Below are 23,706 nucleotides of genomic sequence, written 5' to 3'. Positions count from 1 at the left end.
CGGGGTGCGCGGGGAGGTGGGGGGCGGAGAAAAAGGGCTGCACGAGTCGCGCAGGCGCAGCACCTTGTTTACCCCGTTCTTATCCAGAATGTGTCTTATATGCTGTCCTTTACCCCCCCTCCCCCTCCCTTGCATTCCCGAGTCCTCCCGGCAGATGCCGCTCTAGGCCCAGCAGCGGAGAGCGTGCTCGGTGGCCGCCAGGTGGCGCCTGCGCTCTCCATTCGCTCTCCTGCCGCCGAGCTGCGAACACCCCAAACAATCCCCAGCGCCGCCGCCACCGCCAAATTAAATAATCCGCCCGTTTCGCTCCCTTCAAACCCCCCCTCCCACAACGCCCCGCTCGAGGGCCCCCCCTTCTCGGCCTTCCTACTAGGCCCCACTTTCCACCCCCCCTCCCCCGCTGCGGGGGCCTTTGAAGGTAAGGGGTCGACCTGACCCGAGTTGTTTGGCCTTGGAAGTGAGAGCGAGGGAGGGAAAGCAGAGAGGAGAGAAGCGAACTGCAATAATTACTTGGAAGAGGAGAGCGAGCGAGAGAGAGGACAGGGGGGGGGGGAAGGCGCGCAGGGCCCGAGGAGCCCCGTCACCGCCAGTCCAGCCAGGCCTGCCGGGTGAGGTAAGTTCGACCGTGGCGTAGAAGCTTCTGGAAGTTTATTTTTCTGAGGAGGGAAAATTTCGAGGGGGGAAGTTGTTTGTTTGAAATCAAATCGCCGCGAGGGGAGGGGAGCGCGCGTGTGTTTGCGGGTTTGTGTTTTTTTAAAAAAAATAAAAAATGATTATTATTTATTTTTTGAGCGGCGGCGGAGGGGGGGTGAACGGAGAAGGAGGCAGCGGGCGGAGGTGGGGGGGGGGAGAAAGGGAAGCGGCCAGCGGCAACAACAACAACGGCGGTGACGGCGGTGTTGTGTAATATATATAGATAGATATCTGGAAATATCGGTGTCCCTATCCATCTTTCTTTGAATATGGAATGTAGGGCAGGCCTCGGAACAGCCCGAGTCTGAGGGGAAACTCGCAAGCGCAGGCAAGATGGAGGACGCGGGGCCGAGCGAGCGAGGAGGGAGGAGGAGATGGTGGGGGAAGAAGGCGAAGGAGCCCCACAGACGCTGCCTGCCCTCCCGCCTCCCCTCATTCGCTCGCCCCTTTTGCCGGCGCTCCCTTGGACGCGGCGGCGGGAGGGAGCGAGCCTCAAGACGGAAATAACCCCCTAAATTAAAAAAAAAAAGAATCGCACCAGTCTTAAAATTGCTGTTTTTCTTCTCTTTCTCTGACTCCATTCCCCCCTTCTCCAACCAACCTCCTTTCAACCGGAGAGGAAAAAGGCCTAGCCCGCCTCCTTCGGGCGCAAAAAAATGGAGACTCGCCCCTATCCGTTCCTCTGTGCCCCCTCTCCCCCGAAAAAAAACCCGATCCAGGGGTTATTGTGTTGAATGGGGAGGCTGCCAGGGTAGGTAAGAAGGAGAGAATGCGAGCCTGTGTTGTCTACTATTAAGAGCTACGGCTGGCAAGATGGAGGATTTCCAGCAGATTATTTTTGGAGGGGATGGAAAGGGGTGTGTAGTGTGTGTGTGTTAGAAAAGGGCACTTCGTTGGATATGTTGGGTTGTTTTTTTTTAAAAAAAACACCACCACCATCACCACAACAGCACAAATGCCTAACCTCTTAACGTTGTGAACCGCCCTAAGATCTGCGCGTGAAGGGCGGTATACACATCGTAACAAATAATAATGATGATAATTCTTTCAACTCCCCAAGCCGGGAGAAGGCGAGTCGGACTTCTCGGTTCTCCGTGGGAGGAAGCTACGGGGGCGCTTGTAAGACACGCTTGGTGGCAGAGAAATCAGGAAGGGTGTTTTAAAAACGATTAGTGGTGTTTCTGCCTTCCGATCCTTCTCTACCCCCCCCCAGCACCCCCGTTTCCCTCCCACACCCTCCTCCACTTCAAAGCGATGAGAATGAAAATGACATACGTTTTATTATTTTTAAAATTGTTTTGCATATTGGGGAATTAAAAACTTGCGAGCGGGCGTATGCCTCGAGCTGGACGGAAAACCCTCAACTTTTCTTGTCCTCTTGTGACTTTGGCAGAGGGACAGTATATCATGGGAAAGGGATGTACAGGGAGGAGTGAACACTCCTGTCTTTCTCTCTGTTCGGGCAGGAACTTTTGCGCGAGTTGTTTCTCCACACCGATAATGATTTTTAAAGTGAGCTGTTGGGAAATCGTGGGATTTGCTTCTTGCCCACTTCCATCTCGACGCATTTTGAAAGTGTGAGGAATGTACAGCTCGGTGTCCTGAACATGTTTACGTAGAAGGAATTTGCACTGTGTTCAGACAGCCTTTACTCAACAGTAAAACCCCCAAGGATTGTAACCTTAGACATGTCGTTTCCCACCCCCACCCCCGGCCTTTTATGTTTTATGGTGGCCGCTTTGAACTGTTAGTGGTGATGGTGGGGGAACCAAACCCCTGTTCAAAGTGACTTTTTGGTGTGCTTGTGCTGCTGGAAACCCCGCTGGGTCGCTGCCGGGTGGGAGGGGAGGAAGAGGCGGAAGGAGGCTGTTTAATAGCTTTGGGGTTTTTTTTTATTTTGGCGCCACTTTTGTTTTAGATACAGTACTTGCTTGTCGCTCTTTTCCCGTTCTCTCCACACTCTTAGAAATTGAGCTGATTACTCTCCAGGTATGAACTGGTCTCACTTTCTTAGACGTAAACCTCTCCTTCCGTCTGCGGATCTGGTATTTTTGTATCTTGGGTGTTTGTGTGTGTGTGTTTGTGTGCGTGTCCGTCCGTCCCTGAAAATAGGGCGGCGGCGAAACGACCCAAAGTGGGTGAAACCTTGTGAGATTCTTCCCACTCCCGATTTTTGGTGGTGTGCGGTGTCTAGCGTGAACTTGCCGCCCTTGGATTTTGAAATGTGTTAGTTTTACCGCCTGTTTTTCCATTTTCCGTTGACTTGTTAAGCTCCGTTTTGAACCTCTTTGTGTCCACTTTCAGCACATGTATGTATATATGGGGCAGGGTATTGATCAACATGCCAGTCGACCTAAGCAACTGGGGGTCTCCCCGGGCGCTGCTGCCCTCGAGGCTTTCCACACCGCGGCTTGTAGCCCTTATTCGGTAGTTCCCTTCCTGCGGTGAGGGAGGAGGTGCTTTTGGCTGCCACACCCCATGTTTGTTTCATTCTAGCCGAGGCTCGGCTCGGCTCGTCCCCTTTCCCCATGGAGATGCCGGCTTAGCTCCGTTCTCTCGACGCCGACGGGTTAAGAGGAGGAAACCTGCCGAACAAAATTATCTGTTGTTGTCGTCCTCCTCCTCCTCTTAGGGAAGGAGGGTAGTTTTCTTTTTTCTCAGCATCATGGGGGAGGGCGGGGAGTCGGGTTACCGAAGTGCGTCACACACAGTCCTTGTTGATGGGGCCTACTCCTCAGCCGGCTTGTGCTCCGCTGTTCGCAGAAATCACCCCCGCCCACCCTCTCCCTGCATTCTCGCTTTCGTCAGCCTCGCTAGAAGACACCGAATCTTCTATTCTTGGCAAGTGGGTTTAAGTGCACTTGAGGAAAGGCTGGATTTGTAAACATCTGAACACGCGTGTGTTTCTGAAAGCAAATCATTTGAGTTTGTGGACAAAGTAGTGCATGATTTAAGACCTACTCCCTGAAAGTGCTAAGGCCTACTCCCTGAAAGTGCGCTGTAGAAAGAAAGGTATTTCAATCCACACCTTGGGGCTGCCATCAGAAACATCGTCTGGAGTCTTGCAGATACAGCATCTGTCCTGAATTTCAACCAAAGCTTACGCCTCTGCTTAAGGACACAACAGAATCTTTGTAAGTTAAGACTGTTCTCAGTGGTGTACGATGCTTATAGATTTGGGGTGTTTTGCAGTGGATATATATTACTTTCCACGTGGTGTCTCTTCAACATGGGGTATGATATTTTGGAATAAAAGGACACTGCGCTCTGCAGTGCATTGTTTACAAACAGCCTAAAGTTTCTCAGCAAGCTACGAGGTGATGGTCAGTATTTTTACTACCATAGATTAATAATGTTTCATGGTTTCATAACCTAGAGCCTGTCTTAGCCCAACCTCAAAAGGTGACCCACTTTTAAGATTATACTGTATTCTTTTCATTTTCTCCTCTTTGGCTCTCTCTTCCAACTCAACTCCTTGCCATTCCTTTCTTATTTCCTTGTCTTAATCCTGCCCTTCACCCTAGGGTCTCAAAGTGGGCTACAGCAATTGAAACACAATATTAAAAATAGTTCAAAACAACTTAAAATCATAAATTGCTGCTGCTCTTGCAATTCACATTCAGTTGGATATGATCTACATGTGTCACTAGCCTATTTTATGAGTGCTCCCTTACCACCTCAAACCAGGGACATTTTTGACATTATGTAACACTTGGGCCGAGCTGTGGTGTCAGATATGTTTGTACAAAGTGCTGAAAAGTTATTAACAGCTCTGTAATCATAGAGTGCTTAGTATTTAGTTGCTATTTTGTGAGTAAAAACAACTAAGAGTCTGGTTGGTACCTTATTGTGGCATTAGCTTTCTGAACCAGAGCTTGCCTTTACTGTATAAGAGATCTGGCAAAGTGAGATTTAGTCCGCAAAAGCTTGTTGTTGTTGTTGTTTAGTCGTGTCCGACTCTTTGTGACCCCATGGACCAGAGCATGCCAGGCACTTCTGTCTTCCCGCAAAAGCTTATGCCACAATAAATGGGTTAGTCTGTAGAGTGCCACTATATTCTTAGTTGCTCCTAGTGGAACAGACTAACGTGGCTACCCTTTCGAATTTTGTGAGACAAAACTGTAGGGTGCCCATAGGTTGATCAAACCAATGGCATTTTTCTGAGTTTGGGGGTTGTGGAAGAACAGCTTCTTGATAGTTTTCTAGTTTCCATGGCTCTTGCTTTAGAACTTGGATAGGCAAATATATACATTCCTGAGACATAGATTTTCTCTGGTGCACCCCAGGAGCAGAATTCACAGTGCAATTCAAAACAGTGCTATGCTGAGTAGGAAAGGTTAGGGTGTATTGTGTATATTCCAATGCACTGAACTGGCCTTGAATTAGTATAAATAACTTATAGCAGCCAAAGCTCTCTTGGCATAAATTAAGGTGATAGAAGTTACACTGGTGTAGAGGGCAAAAAAGGGTGTGTGTCAAGAATGGGAAATGGGTTTGCTGGAGTGGAGAGAGGAATAAACAAAGTAATGCTGATCCTAGCTGATTTCACTAGCAGAACTCTGCGAAAGATACACTACTAAAACTGCAGGTAAAACTAAAATCATCCCATAAGAGTCAACCAAAGGGCAGAAAATAACACTTTATGCTTCCCACCCCACACAGCCTGGCACCACATACCCTGCCTGAAGCACCTGGAATGTAGCTTACATTGCCATAAGAGCATCTTGGCTGTGAGTCTGGAAGACCTGCTCCCTGTCTTTGTAACCCTTTCCTACTTTGCCTGGGTGGGCAGTGCCCTGACGGACTCTAGCTACAAAAGCTGAGGTGGCTGAGTAGACTCTTGTGTTGGGTGATTGCTTGTGGGATTTTGTTACTGTTGTTGATATAATTTTTTGGTATCATCATTTTAAAATCTCATTTATGTGGAACTTTCTCAATTTGGTTATATACTTCTTAATATGCTTTATTTATTTCTGACTATTTTTATGTCTGTAATTTTGAAATTCTTTTTCTATTGTCAGGCACTTTCAGCATAGTTTTATCTATGGAAAGGGAACATTCAAATAAAATGATGATTGGCTTGCTTAGGATTACTTTGCTCAAGACCACCACTTCCCTAATACCACATTCTTCTGCCAGTCCCCGCCCCCTTTCCATACACACAAGATCACCTTCCCCGGACCTGGAGGCTGATGTCAAATTTATGCTCAAATTTGTCAAATGCTTCTGACTATGAACTTTATAACAGTTGGTGCACACTCAGTAAATTACTGTCCTTTTGTTTTCTCATAATACAGTGGTACCTTGTGTTACAGATGCTTCAGGTTACAGACGTTGCAGGTTAAGAACTTTGCTTCAGGATGAGAACAGAAATCGTGCAGTGGCAGCGGGAGGCCGCATTACCTAAAGTGGTACCTCAGCCTAAGAACAGTTTCAGGTTAAGAACGGACCTCCAGAACGAATTAAGTTCTTAACCCGATGTACCATATATAGTTGTCCTGATGGAAGATAATGTCTGATAGCCTCAATTCCTGTGCAATTCTGCTGAATTTTTAGGAAAATACACCCTATACATTTGTTGGCAGATCACATATTTACCATGTGCTGAATGTGTGTGAAGGGAAATGTATTTTTCATGTGTGAGAGTAAAGTATAGCGTTTGATGGTTTACTTGGCAATGTGAGTTTTTGAGACGTTAGTGAATAGCTCAAAGTCATGTGGATAGGTGTTTGAACCAGATCTCCCTGGTCTAAGACCAGCGCTCTAATTACTATCCAATACTGTACAGTACTGGCTTTTCATATTAGTTGTGTTTGCAAGCGGGGTGGGGGTGGGAAGTTGCTGATTCAGCCAGTGGTCATTCCCGATAGAGTAGAATAGTTGAAGGTTGGTAATGTTGTAGAGTGCCATTCCAGGTTATGAAAAGTTGAAATGATTACTCACATGGTTGTGAGTCTGTTCTGATTTGAACACATGGGCAGTTGCATTCATCTATAAAAAATAAAGTCAGTTTTTTGCTCAAGCAGTTTTTGGTGGTGGGCACCATCTTAGGGCACACACAGATTGTATAGAAATGCCTTCCTCAGATAATATGTTTAGCTGAAGCTGTGTTTCTGGAATTGTGATATTCTGTGTCTCAAAACAATGCTATTATATATAGCAATATAAATTGTTGATTTTGTATACCCTTTATCTTGCACCACTCAAGTTGTCATGTGAAAAAGAACTCATTTTACTAAAATAATAATCTGAATTTGTTTTAAACAAACAGCTATGGCAAAACTAGCCACATGTTTCTGTCTGTCTTGATCCTCCCAAGGTAGTGGTTTATTACTGATCCCAGCAGCTGTTTGAGTCCAGGGAAGGATTTCAAAAAATACATATTTCAAAGTCACTTTATTAGCCATCGTGCAGTTAACCACTACATTCAGGCACTAATCCAGGGATTGCACAGCCACTCCTGATTTCAGGTGCTATGAAGAAATAATCTGTATATCGTTGGTGTACTTATGACAACTCTCATCAGCCAAGGCAGACTTATCACAACCACTTTTACACCACTTATGGACCAATATTACCATGAGAAAGGATTGTTTTAAAATTATTTCAAGCTATGTGGTAGTGTTCTAATTCCTTACTCATTTGCTTATGGAGTGCTTGTTGCTCTATAGCCCCTATTAAGCTCTGCAACTATCAAAGAGGAGGCTTATTTCTGCCCATCTTTCCCCAAGAACCAGTAATTCTGCACTGACTATTTGCACTATCCCAAATAGTCTGTTAATGCAACCAAGCACAATATACACAGAGGAGACATAAAAATGGGGAAAGAAGGAGCATAACAGCAGTATGCTGTTAGAGAAATTATGTGTTATCTCTCAGGGCACAGCAATGATAGGAAGAAATAATGGGAAGAAAAAAGGGGGGGGGATAAATGAGCAGTTCTGTATTTGAGTTAGTTTGGGTGGATGGTGAGATTGTATATGTGAAGTGTATTCTCCCCCCACCCCATTTTTAGGGGTGTTTTCAATACTTTTAGCTGTTTGGGTTATATAATTATGTTCCTCTTTCTACGAAAATGTTACCCATCCCAGTTTAAGGTAAACTATTGCATAGTAAAGCAAAACACAGCAAATACATTAAGCCATTTTCAGGTAGTTTTCTTAAACTATGTGTGCTTTAGGGCAAGAGTAGACAAGCTTTTGCCCTCCAGATGTTCATGCACTTCAGCCTGGTTCACACATCACATTAAGCCATATCTTATTATACATATCACTTACTGTGAACAAACAAAGGGGAAGGGGCAAACTTTGGAAGTTGCGCTGAGCTCCTTAGAGGAAAGGCATGATGCACATTGGAGGCAACTAAATTAAATTCGCTAAAATATTGACATAGATTTATCTAAACATTTCTATAATCAACATACTTTGGTGCTCTGTCTTCCTTCCAAAACCTCCCCCCAACAACATCATCACCTCAGCCACCTCAACCTAGCTAGGGGCACCATGGTAGAAGTAGGCTTCCATAATCATTGACCTAACTGAATGGGGAATCATAGACAGAAACAACAACCATACACACCTTCCTTTAGATGATCCAACAATCAGAAATGAGCACAAATAGGCATCTAGGAATGTTAAAATTCTGCAGATCACTTGTAAGGAAAAGGAGTGGGCTGCAAGATAAAGTGCGTGCTCACTTTCTTCCCAAATAGCAGTTTAGCAGGATTTTAAAAGGTAAAGGACCCCTGACAGTTAAGTCCAGTCGCGAATGACTCTGGAGTTACGGCACTCATCTCACTTAACTGGCCGAGGGAGCCGATGTTTGTCCGCAGACAGTTTTTCCGAGTCATGTGGCCAGCATGACTAAGCCGCTTCTGGCGAAACCAGAGTAGTGCACGGAAACACCATTTATCTTCCTGCCAGAGCAGTACCTATTTATCTATTTGCACTTTCATGTGCTTTCGAACTGCTCGGTTGGCAGGAGCTGGGACTGAGCAACGTCACGGGGATTCGAACCGATCGGCAAGCCCTAGGCTTAGTGGTTTAGACCACAGCGCCATCTGTGTCCCACCTCACAGGATTTTAGCTGCTTTCAAATAGTTCTGTACGTTCAGCCCTGGCTGCTCCACTCCGTTGGATCAGTATTTCTATCTTTTGCCTCTCAGTGTCTTAAGTTCTAGTGCAACAGGAAGCCATGTGTTCTGCACACCTTTTTTATCAGTTGAGATAATAAATTTGCTTTCTGTCCATTAGTTGTAAGGACGAGATGGCAAGGGGAAGCTGTGCAAATTGGCTGCAACAAATTGGCTATAGAAATCATGATAATAAGTATCAGCTGAATTTTCTTCAAGTTAAATAAGATCTTCTATCAGCGTACGCATATTTCTTGAGAGCCACAAGCATGGATTTTCAGAGCAAGTCTCTGCTATGCATACAATTAAATCGGACTTATATTCCATAGTAGCAATTCCTGCTTGGATGTTTCTAACTCTCAAATAGCATAGATAGTGGCTACCAGATGCCAGCCTAAACAGAACAATTTTATGTTTTTGAAAGTCAATGTCTGTTTCGACAAACCTTATAGAAAATAAGTTACAAAATTGTAGGGTAGCTATCAGGAAAACCTGTTTGTTGAACTTAAATATAGTACAGAGACAGCATTGATGTGAGAAACTGTTGCTTAAATTCATGTCACAGGTACAGTTTTTCTGATTAATGATGATATAGCTTTACCAAGGACAGTTTCCCATATATCTCCAATCAGGTCACAGTGTGAAATGGAAGTGGGATACATGAGTCATGAGCCAGAAAAATGACTCAACAAGTGGAAGGTAGAAATAAAGAAAAGCTAGTAACAACGGACAGTGAAGTACTGTACATGGGTAGCCAGCGTACTTCCCATCAACCCCCGCCAGCATGGCCATTGGTCAAGGATGGTGACAGTTTTAGTCAAATGGCTACAGATAGTTCAACATTTAACCTTCATAAAAGCCCCAATAACTGTTCCAAAATATTTATGCTTGAACGTTAAGGAAGGTCCTGTAGGGGCAGAGCTATCCTGTTACTCTAGATTTTGGATAGTGCTACATGCAAGATGAGGATTAGTGTTCCTAGGTAGCAAAAAAAGAGAGAAGCACTGGACAGCATAATCCAAGATCTTGGTTCATTCCTACCACTAATTAAGTCCACAGTGGATCCAGAACCACAGAGGTCTGGTAAAGGGAAGATCTGCAGGATGGGCTATTAAACTAGTATGAGAACATCAGTAGCTCAGAACAAGTAATGTGAGAGGCACAACTTGTATATATAGAATAAATATTTCTTGATCAGACAGTGTCTAATCAGAGGAACAAGGAGGCTTAACATAGGTATACAAAAAACTGCCTATATCATTTCAGTGCATTAGTTCACTAGCCAAGGATAGGAGTCTTTCCCAACCCCACCTGGAAATGCCAGGCATTGAACCTGGGACCTGCACACAAAGCATGTGTTCTGCCATTAAATTGTGATCCTTCCTCATCTTATGCTTTACTGTTGCATGCTGCAGACTTGTCTTTGCCTCAGCCAGTCATCCCCTGATCCTTGATTGAACAACATGACATGAAAATGGAGCTATCAATGTCTATTAGTTATGGTGCGTATATGACACTCCCAGGTTCAGAGTTAATATGTTCCTATATAACAGTACTGCCTGTAAAAGAATAACAGTGGGAGATGTTTATTACTCTTGTGTTGTGCTTGAAGGCATCTGGTTGGCCATTGTGGAAAATAGGATATTGGATTAAATAGGCCTATGGCCTAATCCAGCAGAGCTCTTAAGTTTTTATGGCTGAAACCATGGCCCTTGACAGTGAAATGGAGTGGTAGCATTCTCAGAGGAATGCAGAAACCAAGCCATTTAAGCTCCAAACAGAAAGAATATAGATATATTATGGTGAACAAAATCCAAAATTTCCATATTAAGCTAACCAACGTAAGACAAAATAGCATTCCAAGTTGTTGAATAGCACTTCTGGCCAGATGATAAACAAAGGGGCTGGGGATGGAATAAACTATTACACCCAACACCATGAGTATGTTCCCTCTTAAGAGCTGTAAGACCAGATGTGTGAGAAAATAGACTTTTAAATAAAGCTCTTTTCGATGCAATGCAGGTATGAGGCTGTACCAGCTCCATATTCCTCAACTCCAGATATATAAAAACTTTCTTTTATTCAGATCTGCCTCAATCCTTAAGCAAAGCACTCACTTCCGTTGATAGATAGAGAATATAAATTAAGAGAATCTAGGCTGTCATAATGGTAACAGAATTCAGAATTAATTTTAGGAGGTATTCTAAGCAAAAAAGTCAATAGAGGCCATATTAAGTAATTTTACCTAACAGTTAAAAGAACATGTTTATTCAGAGAATAACCCCCCCCCCCAATCTTAGATGATATAAATATTCCTTCTGTTTAGGTTTTCACTGTTGAACAGCTAAAATTGATCTTTTCCAAGTTTACCATCAAGATGATAAAAGTTCTAAATAAGTCAAAAGCTTAAGGTTTTGATTAACTAGAACATGTACAGCTCTAATTTGGATTTTTCATTATGGCCAACAATGCCATTCTTCATTTACTTGTGAGTGGCAGACATTTAAGTCCCATTTACTGTGATGCCAACAAATAAAGGTTGAAATCTTTTCCCAATGCTATGCTTTTAAATAAGGTGAGAGGAAGTTTAGTATAAAATAGAACATTTTCTAGCACTCTTCACTAAAGAACTGAATAAAAATCTATATCAATATAAAATTTAACATTTGTTTGAGACAAACAGAGTTTGTGCAGAGTTATTCCCATTTCTTCGCCATTTGTCTAGAACTTCTTTATACAGTAACCGAGGAAGAAAGATCAGTCACAGCATGTTATCAGTGCAGCTCTGCCAATGTACTGCTGCACCAAATAACTAGAGTGACACAAGTAATTCACAAAGCTGTACATGATGCTACCTCTTGGGTGTAATTAATGCATCTCTGTGTTAACTGGAGCATAGAGATAGAGGTTTCCTTTCTTCCAAGTTCTGTGAAGATGTGCTGTCTTTTGTGCAAAGTCTTTCCCAAAACCTTGGCTGTACTGTGTACTCCTAGAATTACAGGATAATACTACAGAAGCACAAAGGGATTTACATTTCTACACTTTCTCTTTCTGACCATCTCCAATTGGAGACCACTTCTTTCCTGAAGCCCCAACTGTGCTGGATGTGTTAACTTCTGGTCCTCTAAGACCCCATTGCTCTTTGGCAATTTTAAGTAAAAGCTACCCATTAGGTTAAAAGAAATACATACAATGCTGACTGAGGTTGATGGGATTTGCGAGTCCAGCACCTTCAGGATACTGTGTTGACTGCCACTGACTTAGACCAAGCCTTACTTACATAAAGTTGAATTTAAGATTTGCATTTTAATGCATTTCCAGCCTTGCTCAGTAGGTCCACAAAAGTTTTTAGTTAAGGTGCTGGATGGCAGCAGCAGCAGGAGCAGCAACAAATACTAGTTGGAGACTGGCAGAGGAGGGAAGAAGAGGTTATTATCTTCTCCAACAGTCTGCTGAAACCAAGGGGGCAGCCCACTTGGTTTCTGGGGTGGGTGCAGAGGACAGATGGAGTAGTCCATCCCTCTTCCAGCAGACTTCTCAAAGTCACCAGCATGTTGTTCTTTGTCACCTATGATTACAAGGTTATGCATGATCATGGCTTAAAATTCAAAACGTAATAAATGCTACTGTTTTGTGCTTCAACACATTACATTTTCAGTTAGCAATATTAATGCCTTCTTATGTAGAAAATGCAAAATGTCATGTAATGAGGTGTGTGCAAAAACATATCTTCCAGAGTTTATCATCTGAAGAAGAAAAAATTGTAATTCTTAGCTTCATAATACCAGCATACATCTAGGAACTCTTTAAGTTGTATGTCATAAGAATACTTGCAGTATAGAGTAATAATCATCAGTTATTTAACTATCAGTTATTTGGATGTAGTATATCATCCAAAAAGGTGAACCTTTGCATAGTGTGCCAAGTTCACAAAATCAGAGTATTAGCTGCACACCTTAGACAAGCTTTTGTTTATGAATTTACTAAATATGCAAGCACAATTGGTAAAGACTTTTTATATATTTTTGTTGGAATTATTCTAACTATAATAAGAAACCAAGAGGAAAATACCTTTATCAAAGACTGGGACTATCTGCATTTGTGGACACATATAAGTTCTCTATCAGGATTAGTTTAAAGTCAAGCAATTAAAATTAATGTGAAAGGAAAACTAGGGATTAATTAATAATTAGAATAAAAGGATAACAAAGCAGTGTTATGAACTATATAAATATATGAAACAGCAAAAGGGGTGAGGGGAAGTCAAAATATACATATTTATTGGGAAAATATTGGATTTGTTTTTCTAGAAAATATTTCAAAAACTGAAAAATAAAATTTATATAATTTTACAGAAAGAACAGCAAAAATAGAAAGAAGTTCATTTCAAATTAAAGTATTACTGTATAGTTAAAATTTGACAAAAGACTAACAGTAAAATAGCAAAAATCAAAGGAGTTCATGCTTATGGTACAATTTGTACTGAAGGTTATGTTTGGAAAAGGAAGACCCAATAACCACCACTGTGAATTCCTTCTTCACTCCCAAGTAGTCCACAAAATTCAGACTTGTGCAGGTATCCACAATGCACTCATTAGCCCAACGAAAGCAATTACTCCTGGCAATCTGTCACATAGCACACAGATTTCCTCTCCAGAGCTCCCTTTTGTTCTGCAACTTGGAGGTCTTGAGAAACAACAGAAACTCTTCCAAACAGTGGGATATATTTCTGCTGGTTCTTACCTTCTCCATACATCAGTACAGTGGAAATACTCTTGCTGCCCCTCTGCATGTATCATATAACTATGGGAAGGAAGACGGCCATAAATAATGGCTGGCTAGTAAGCCAAGCAAAAATATGTAGTCTACAGGGACTGAACACATAGTTTTCCTCCCATAAGTTTTCCTTTAGATACCCGTATTCATGCAAACTCTGGGTGAAGACTGACTTTGTATAGCAAAAGAAAAACTGAAATGCCCACTGAGCATCATTTGCTCCTCCTTTAATATATGTAACATCCAGGTACTGTAGTTAACAAGGTTCTCCAGATCTGGTTGCCAGCAACTTAATGCTCAGTCAGTATCTCCACAAAAACATCAATATTAAGATTTATCTAGCACAGCTTTGTCTTCCAATATCAGCCAACCAGAAAGCCCAGAGAAGTTGACAAGAACATGATAATAAAGTTAACTTACCACCACCACCCTGTATAATCATTTATTGTGATGGAGGATGTGCTTACATTGGTCATTATATTATTCTGCCATCTCCCATCAGCCCTAGCCAGCGTGACCAGTTGACACACATGACAGACCACCAATATATGGAGGGCACCACATTAGCTATTCATACACTAGTGCAGGGGTCTGCAACCTTTAAGACAAAAAGAGCCACTTGGACCTGTTTCCGAAGAAAAAAAACCGGGAGCCGCAAAACTTGTCATTATAAAAATAACTTTTTTGTCACTTTTTTATTATTTCTTTTTTGACCCCTCAGAATTACTCCTCCTCATAGAAATAAACGTTAAATTAACAAGTTACCTTTTTGTGTGTGTGTGTGTGTGTTCTTCACTCCCCTTCAAAACAGTGACCAGCGTACATGCCCCCTTTCAATGCAGTGACCAGCGTACATGCCCCTTACAATGTAGCGGGCAGGTGGGCGGGAAGGTGACGTCAGGATGGTGCGTGACTAACGCACGCACCGCCCCCATGCGACGTCACAGCCAGTACAGCGCCCGCCACAGTGGGGAGTGTCGGGGTGCACAATGCGCCTCCTCCCCTCGCTAGTATCCACCCCAGAGCCACGGCAAAGGTGTAAAAGAGCCACATGCGGCTCCGGAGCCGCGGGTTGCAGACCCCTGCACTAGTGGAAGACAACTGCAAGCAGACAACCCATATGTGAAAGGGTCAGAGGAATTACGAGGTGTAGAGATTGGACCAGGAGTCACATTGTTTAGCTGCCGTACTTGCTACTGTATCAAGCAATAAAATTCGTTGGTAAGATGTAGCTGTGTGAATATGTCTGTAAGATAACATGGAACCTTATGATGCGGAGCTACCATCTGCAAGCTCCAAATTGCAGCTCTCACTTCCACCCCCACCTGGCATTTGATTTGTACCTATGATGGAAATATTTAAGAAAAGTGAATACATTTTTATTTGGGCATTTGGATCCCAAAGGATTTTTTTCTATGTGTATGGTTCTAGAATACGTTATAAACACTGCTGAATATTGAATGTTATTGTATTTGTTGGTTTTAAAATGACATTTTACTTATCTTCTAAGTCGCTCTGGGCACTATATTGGAGAAAGGGTCTAATGGAAACATTTAAAAATTATATAAAAAATAATATCATACTGGATAAGTCAGATAAGGTACACTAATGAATCGTTCATGCTAGCCCCATGTACTAGAGTATATTGTTCCTGTTTCCAGCTGGTGAACTGTTAGAGAGGCTTAAGCACATAGCTGTCAACTTTTCCCTTTTCTTGCAAGGAATCCTATTCGAAATAAGGGAATTTCCCTTTAAAAAAGGGAAACATTGACAGCTATGCTTAAGCACTGGCGGTACTTCAGAAGGAATAATGTGACATGACACTGTACCAGTTCAGGGTGAGCAGGTGCAAGACCAAGAAGTCATTTTCAGCTTGACAGTCAGCCCAGAGAAGCCCAAGATCTTTGTGGGCTGGAATATAAAAATCCATCTGTGACAACTGAGGGAAACTTACAGTCAGGGAAGAAGCAATAAACAGCATCCAAGCACAGTCATAAAAAAGTGCTGAGTAAATAGGAAGTCTCTGAGTGGATTCAGCACAACCATTAGACAGATTGCCACTCCAGTTCCATGTAACAATGCTGCTGAAGATTTGAAACAAGAAACTACACCCCCAGCCTATGTATTAGGCATACATTGTTGGCTTAAGGACCATGAGAAGGGAGGGAATATTTGAGTGCAGCTTGTCTTTTCCTTCACTATCAGAGAACCCAACACCAGGTCCTTCCCTTCAGTTAAGTTAAACCCATTAATTTTGACCAGGCCAATCATTGTCCATAAACTTTGGGGACCTTGAGTCTTGGGAAAGGGCAAGGCCAGAATAAAGCTGATCACCCCAAATGCTGCTAAATGAATAGAATGTTGTTGTTGTTTAGTCGTGTCCGACTCTTTATGACCCCATGGACCAGAGCATGCCAGGCACTCCTGTCTTTCACTGCCTCCTGCAGTTTGGTCAAACTCATGCTGGTAGCTTCGAAAACACTGTCCAGCCATCTCGTCCTCTGTCATTCCCTTCTCCTTGTGCCCTCAATCTTTCCCAACATTAGGGTCTTTTCCAGGGAGTCTTCTCTTCTCATGAGGTGGCCAAAGTATTGGAGCCTCAGCTTCACGATCTGTCCTTCCAGTGAGCACCCAGGGCTCAGTAAATAACAGAAGAATTGCACAATATTACGTGAGCATACTCAGTTGCCTTCAGGAGCCACAAAAATATTGAGATCCAGTTGGAGAAGAGAGGTAAAAATGTGTCCCTTGCAGCTTACAGAATCCTAGAGGGCACGGCTGACTTGTTGGAAGAGGAGCATAGCTGTTAGAATAAGGATACATTACAAAATTTAGTTACAGGTCCCACTTGCCAGTGCCTTAAGTCTACTTCTTTATTTTGAAGAGCCCATTCATCTCAGCCAGTTGATGCAAATCACAAACTTTAACTACTGACTGTAACAGTCAGTAACTCTTTCTAGTGTAGCAGTAAAAATGCAGTCAAGTTTGGTTGCTGTCAATTTTCGTAGACTGAATATTTGGGGACTTTTGTCTCAGTAGAGAATGCTTGAGTTACCGTATTTTTCGCTCTATAGCGCATCCGACCATAACACGCACGTAGTTTTTAGAGGAGGAAAATCCGTAGGCATGCCACCCGTAGGCATTTCCTCCATAACACGCACAGACATTTCCCCTTACTTTCTAGGAGGAAAAAAGTGAGTGTTATGGTGCAAAAAATACGGTAATAAATTGGTTCTTTTAACTGCCCACCAGCTTGCTATATCTTCACTTACTATAATTCCAGTTTTTGCCTTCTAGGCTAGTGTTGATTAGAATATTTCCCATGTCTGATCTGTTTTAAGGTGACACAGTCAGAATGACCTGTATTTTAAATGAGAAGGCAGTGCAGTGCTAAGACCTGGGAAACCAGGCTTTAAATTCCCACTCAGCTGTGAAGCTCACCAAGTGACCCTGGGCCACTTACAGCGTCACAGCATAACCTACCTTACAGGGGTGTAGTTGAAATTAAATGAGATGGGGATGGGAACCATGTATGCAACCTTGGGTTGCTTGGAGAAAAGGTGTGATATAAATGCAAAAACAAACAAACAACACATCTAACCAAGATAAAACTCTTCTGGTCATATAATTAATTTGCTCATACCTAACTTCCCCCCTCCCCCTCCCCTTCATTCAAAGGGTGAATTTCCTACATGGCAACTTGAGAGAGAAGTTACCTTACAGCAAAATGAAATAATTTTCTTGTATCAATCAGTCAGTAAAGCTCTACTGCTGGGGAATTGTTCTTTAAAGCTTTGTATTTGGTAAAGAAAGTTGCAGAGAAATTGTGCAAATCATTGGGGTTAAGTCCGGGGGGCACAGAAAGGGTTGGCAGTGTAGTAAAAGCAAGGCACAATCTATAGTGCATGTGTATAACATCTGGAGGTTCTTGTGTTTGCATACAGTACACATGCCTGGATTGCTGAGTACACATTTAATTGAGTAAACAAGTGGTCTTGCTTGCACATGAATGGATGTCTGGATTTATCCCTTGTACTCTGTACTGCACTTAAGCTAGTGTAAGTTAAAAAGGTAAAGGGACCCCTGTCAATTAAGTCGAGTCGTGAACGACTCGGGTTGCGGCGCTCATCTCACTTTACAGGCCGAGGGAGCAGACCTTTGTCTGCTTCCGCAGACAGTTTTTCCGGGTCATGTGGCCAGCATGACTAAGCTGCTTCTGGTGAAACCAGAGCAGCGCACGGAAACACCGTTTTCCTTCCCGCCTACCCCCAAACTTTTTGGGACATTAAAGCTTGATAGCCTACCCTTGTATTTAAGAAGTAGCCAAGTAGCCACATGTGATCAAGAATTCCACACAGGTGTGTAAGCAAGCTAGCAGAAGACAAATGAAGTGAACAATCTCTCTGTAACAAGCATAGAAATGCAATTCTAAATCCCTCCTTGTCAGCACTAAGCCAGGCTAGTAACTTCTCACAGCTTATTTACAAGGCTGTGTTAGATCTACAATTCATCTCAAAACTAAATCAATGCCTGCTGCTAAAGACATATAAAAGAGGCTTTGCTATTCAAATGAAAAACCAATCTGAACATTTCCTAAATAGGAATATTTACATGCCACCTACAAAACATAGGCATTTCATGTTTTACCTGATGAAAGTAAATTGCTGCAGTATGTCCAATAACAACCATCCCTGTTTTGAACTATTGGTCATGGGCACTTCATTTTCGTTTGCTACTATTTTTGTGAGAGTGGGACTGTATTAAATGAAGCAGAAGGAAACGCTTGAAGGACGAATGGAAGATAGAATTTTGCAGTGCACATGTTCCTGTACTCCCATACTTAGGCTTCAGACCTGTATATAGATGCTGGTTTTAAGTCCTATGGGATTTATTAGATGGGCTCTAGTGTGATAGTGACTGGGTGGGTTCTGTACCCTTCACTAACATTGTTCTCAATTATGTCAGCTACTTTGTGGAATAATCGGTGGTGGCAGATTTTTTTTGGTGGGCTGCTGTTGTTTGCATAATGTGTTTGGGAAAAGAGGGATGTAGGTGATGCCACCACAATTTCACTGATCATTGGTAGAAGGAGATACATCCATGGGGAGGTGACAGGTTACCATGCAAGTTGAAGATGGGGCTATTTACTCTTTCTTTCTCACCCCATCCCTTCCAGTGTTGGGTTGCTGATTACTCATCATCTGTGCCTGCTGTTTAATGCTAGATCAGTACAGAATAAAACCACATTTATCCATGATTTGATCATGGATGAGGTGGGTAGTTGAGCTGGGAAGAGTTGATCTTGTCCAGCTGTGCCCACCTGGATAGTTGGTGCAGCATCAGCACAGGCTGCAGTATGGGAATGAGGAGTTGCCGTGTTCCATATAATGTCCATTTCCAGGAAAACCCTCAGTTTCAGAGCTAGTGGTTTCGGACCAAGGAGACAGTAGACAAGAGCTGCTGTTGGTGTATCATCCACCCTGCTGCCCAGTATCTTTTCTGACCGAGCTGGCAAAGATGGTCTTGCGTGCGATGTTAGAATAACCCAGAATTACAGTGCTGAGGCAGCCCCATGCCAACTACTGGTCTGTCTCAAGTTGGTCTAGCACATAGGGCAGAGGACACCCTAGTTTGGATTTTTGCTCCAGATGGAGGAAGGGATGGTCTGGGGATGGTGGATGCCACCCTGCTATCATAGTTAGATCACTTCATGGTAAACTTTGGACTTATAGCTTCAATCTTCCCACTCAGGATGGTGGACAGATTGAGATGATCTGTCTTGGGAGACTAATGGAATCCAATGGATTCCTGAATGCTCTGGGGGAATTTCTCATAGATAGAGCAGGTGATCCTGTTGTAGCCCTTGTCATGCTGTGGAACACCAAGACTTGTTGGGCTCTTGACACAGTTGTCCCTAAGTATGCTCTCAGGCATTGTTGAACCCTCCATGCACCTTGGTGAAACAGGCTGAATGATGGCTAGAGCACAAGTGGAGAAAGATGTGTTGTGAAGTCAGCCTAGCACAAGTGAAACAATGGGACCATGCCTACTGTGTGACTGTGAGAGTGACAAAGGTTTCCTATGAATAATTAGATACTGTGCTAATATAAGTGCTGCTAACTGTTGCCATTTGTGTACAGGTGTACACATTTTCCACTTTAAGGGTGAGGGAGAAAAATTATATGTACAACTGGTTCAATCCCTCATAGTGTAAAAAATGCTGCCCAGCTTCTGCTTTGTGTAGGTTGCAGGCTTACACACATCAACCTCTGATACCTTTCCTTCTCCCATATGAATTGTCATGGTTTCCTTGTCATAACCATAACACAGCAATAACCCTGAATTGGATTTTTAACCATAATTGTTTGCAAACCTCCATTAAGGTTACTGCCAGCTAGTAATGCTGTACCAGGAAGGTCAGTATCTTGACTGCAGGTAGCTTAAAGCTTGGTATGAACCTGACAGAACCCAGGTGGGACTGCACCATTGTGCCTTCCATGTGATGACCACAAAGAAAACTTATTTCTCTGCCACCATTGTGGCAGCAAGTAGCTGTCTGGTAGAGCTTTTCTGAGTGTTGAATGGGCCTTTGTCATCTGGCCAAGAGATCATTGTTCATGCACCCTTGAGGTCTACAGTGACAACTTTGTGAGGCACTTTGTTTCCTATGCTATTTAACATCTATATGAAGCCAGTGGAAGCTGTTGCCAGGAGATTTGGAGCAAGGTGTCATCAGTACAAAGGTGACACTCAGCCGTGGCTCTCTGTTCTATATGAATTAGGAGAAGCAGTTGAGGCACTTGGAGCTGATGACGAGCTGGATGTTGGTCAATAAATTGAAGCTGAATAGACAAGATATGTAATGTATTTAGGAGGTGGGGAGATGGCCTGTCCTGGATGGGGTTGCCCTCCCCTGGAAGGAGCAGACTCATAGTTTGGGGGTTCTGCTGGCCTGCAATAGGACATTCTCTGTGGCAGCCCCTAACATGGAACTCCCTGTCTACAGAAGTGTGTCCAGCAACTTTAGTATATCGTTTTCAGTGACCTCTTTATTCTGGCTTTTGACACCAGAGATGCATATTTTTATGACACACCCTATTTTTGTGATTATATGTAGTTTCAACTGTTTATAATGTTGTGTTTATTATTGTTGTAACCCACCCTGGGACCTTAGGGTGAAGGGCAGGTGGTGGTGATGGTTGTGACCTTAGGGTGAAGGGCAGGTGGTTGTTATTGTTGTTGTTGTTATTGAAAATTGCATTTGGTTAAAAGATTAGCAGTGCTTGGCAATGCTATACAGTATCTGCATCAGACCATAAATTTTTTTTTTTTAAACCTTGGACCTTCAGGAGTGTACTTTTCTTGAACAGTAATATTTGCTCCATATGTAGGCTTCATTATCAAGCCCTCGTGGGAAATATGCAATAATAATAGTTTTAAATCCAGATGGGCCTGGTTCACATAGGCTGTAGTCATATCATGTGATGAATTGCATGTGTGACTGAGCCCATCTTGGATTATTCACTGCAGTGTTTTCATCTTGCTCAGTGTCAGTTCACAGTCATTCTACTTTTCAATGGGAACATTCCAAACATTTGGCTGAGAGCCACATTTTGTGTGAGGTGATATAGATATTTTTGTCCCTGAGGTTTGATCAATTTTGGCTCATTCTATTTGCAATTCTCATTTTCAGTGGACATTTATCTGCATAATTCTTAATGGAGCAACGCTCTAAAATCAGATTGTTCATTTGTGGCAGAATCTTTAGCTTACAACTGAAAACACGCTGTCACCTAGAAAATTAACTAATATAACAAATATTCAAATATATTAATGTGATGAGTTTAATCACAATGCAAAACTCTGTAAAATCACTACCTTCCTCATTGTTGCAGCAGGTTTGGGGTTTGTTTGTTATAGTTGTTGTTGGGGTTTTTTAAGCTCTGCATGATTAAAGTGAGGGAGTACCTTATGTACGTAATTTTATTTAGTGAGCTGCAAAATATAAATTCTAACTCATTATAATATTGTTCTGCCTTAGCTGTTACAGTTTAAACTTCCTGTCAAGAAATAGCTAGGTCAACCTCTGGGTGACCTGTCTTATTTAGCTTTGGGCTAGAGCTCCACCAAGTGATCTTCCAGCATGATACATTTTTTTTTAAAGTAAGCTGATTGTGTTTTAGCATCACTTAGTGGCAGTATGAATTTTAACCTTTTATTCCTGCCAGGAAATTACATTTCAAGACTTTGGTGTAAAATTAAAAGAATATAGTGTTCAGTTGCATTTGATAATATTTAAATTTGATTAATTGGATTTAAAGCTTAGACAACTGAAATGTTTGTATATGGTCTTCAATTTTGTCATTTGTTTTCAACTTGAAACCTCGCAAGAGGCACTTGAACCATCTGGTAATTAGCTATTGCTTACAGTATTTTAAACATGTTAAAAACCACTGTCAGGAATTGGACAAGCGTGTCACCACTGATAGCAGGTTGGCTACCATAGTTGCAGTTAATGAAAATGCATTGCTGTGTCTTTGGTGAGCAAGCATTTTGCTTAATACAGTGGTAATGTGTACTGTGCAACTGCAAAGTAATTCCCAGTGTGTAGCATACAGCCCCAGTCCATTCCACTTGCTACTTTGAATTGCTGTGAGAGACTGACCCTATTGGTAAATTGAAAGATTCTCAATGGCTTAAGATCTGGTCCACTTGCCACCTTTAGGTCTCTGTCTGCCAACATTAAGGAGAATTCTTTTTTAAAATCTGGGAATGCTTTTGAGGTAAGAAATGCAGAGTAGAAATTTTCTCAAATAATAGGGATTGTTAGGGATGTGATGGAACATAAAATGGCCAGTATTGTATTTCCATTATATTAATCTATGGTATAGCCCAGTGGTGGCGAACCTATGGCACATGTGCCAGAGGGGGCACTCAGAGCCCTCTCTGTGGGCACGCGCGCCATTGCCCCAGCACAGAGCCGGCAGAAGGCGAGGGCAGTGCGTTGAGTTGTCAAGTGAGTAGAAGCACCTCGGATGGGGCGCCAGGGTATGTGCGCGCAAAATGGAGCCATAACCTCCAGGGCACGCGGTTTCCCTTGGGGAGCCACCGCTGGAGGGCGGGGCGCAGCTCTGTGCACACGCTCAGAAGTGCACTGACGTGTTGGTGGGCTGCAGAGAGTTCCGAGCAGCCGCCTTTCTCCTGCTGCTGTGAGGTTGAGGCTTTACACACCCTCTGGCCAGGGCCAATAGGAGCGGAGTCAGAAGTGGAGTGGATGCTTCGTGCTCCCCAGCTGAGCTGCCTGCTCCCACTCCTACTTGTGTGCAAGCAGGAGCAGGGTGGAGATCTCTCAGCTGGGAAGCATGAAGCCTCCACTTCTGAGAGATCCCCTAGGAGCGGGAGCGGGCAGCTCAGCTGAGGATCACCTGGCTGCCTTCAGGGGCTGCCTGCAGGGGCTCTCAGATGCAGCTTCCCGGCTGCCCCCACTGTCCCCAATCTCATCAACTATTCAGGTTGGCTGTCTTCACAGGGTTGCAGGGGATCTGATGCATAGGTGGGGGCTCCTTTAAACTTCTCCCTTGAGGGGAGTGCAGCCGCGAACTCCTCAATGGAAAGTGTGACGTAGCCTGCACCTCCCCAGCTCAGCAGCCCCGATCCAGCTCAGAGCAGCCCGATCCCACTCCTACTTGCCTGCTCACTTGCTCCCCCAGCCCAGCCTTCCCTCACTCAGCGCCTCCGGAGCTGGAAGAGGGGGTGGTTGCTGTTGTGGCTGCGATGGCGGAGGGACGAAGTGCTGGAGGGCAGCAGGTGCCTGCTCGCTTGCCGCCCAGCCCACCTTTCCTCATTCTGAAAATGGAAGTGTGGCACTCAAAATGGAAGTTATACTCAGAACAGAGCACGTTCTGCTTCTGAAAAAAGTTTGAAAACCAGAACACTCATTTCCGGGTTTGAAGTGTTCGGGTTCCAAGTAGTTCGAGAACTAAGCCGTTCAAAAACTGAGATACCACTTTATTACTCCACTGTGTCTCCACATGGATGTGCCAACTTCCCCTTCTAAACTAAAACCTCAGTATTCAGGTTAAATTGCATTGTTGGCGCTTTGCGAT

The 23,706-nt window shown here is 43.3% G+C and overlaps 1 protein-coding gene across 4 annotated transcripts in view; it reads left to right on the top strand.

Annotated features, from left to right (window-relative positions):
- The first annotated feature begins 223 nt into the window (after nucleotides 1–223).
- Nucleotides 224–23,706, top strand: part of STAG2 (STAG2 cohesin complex component) — a 63,461-nt gene continuing 39,978 nt past the window's right edge. Inside the window, exon 1 of one of the 4 annotated variants that reach the window (XM_081180247.1) lies at nucleotides 224–418. The gene's annotated coding sequence lies outside the window, so the exon portion shown is untranslated. Of the gene's footprint in view, nucleotides 614–2,561; nucleotides 2,683–3,692; nucleotides 3,828–23,706 lie in introns of those variants that run through there. The other 3 variants (XM_081180245.1, XM_081180248.1, XM_081180246.1) reach the window with 3 other exon arrangements.

This window comes from Podarcis bocagei (genome assembly GCF_964188305.1).
Source record: "Podarcis bocagei genome assembly, chromosome: Z".
Taxonomy (NCBI): Eukaryota; Metazoa; Chordata; class Lepidosauria; order Squamata; family Lacertidae; genus Podarcis; species Podarcis bocagei.
This window is presented reverse-complemented; position numbering and strand designations above follow the sequence as displayed.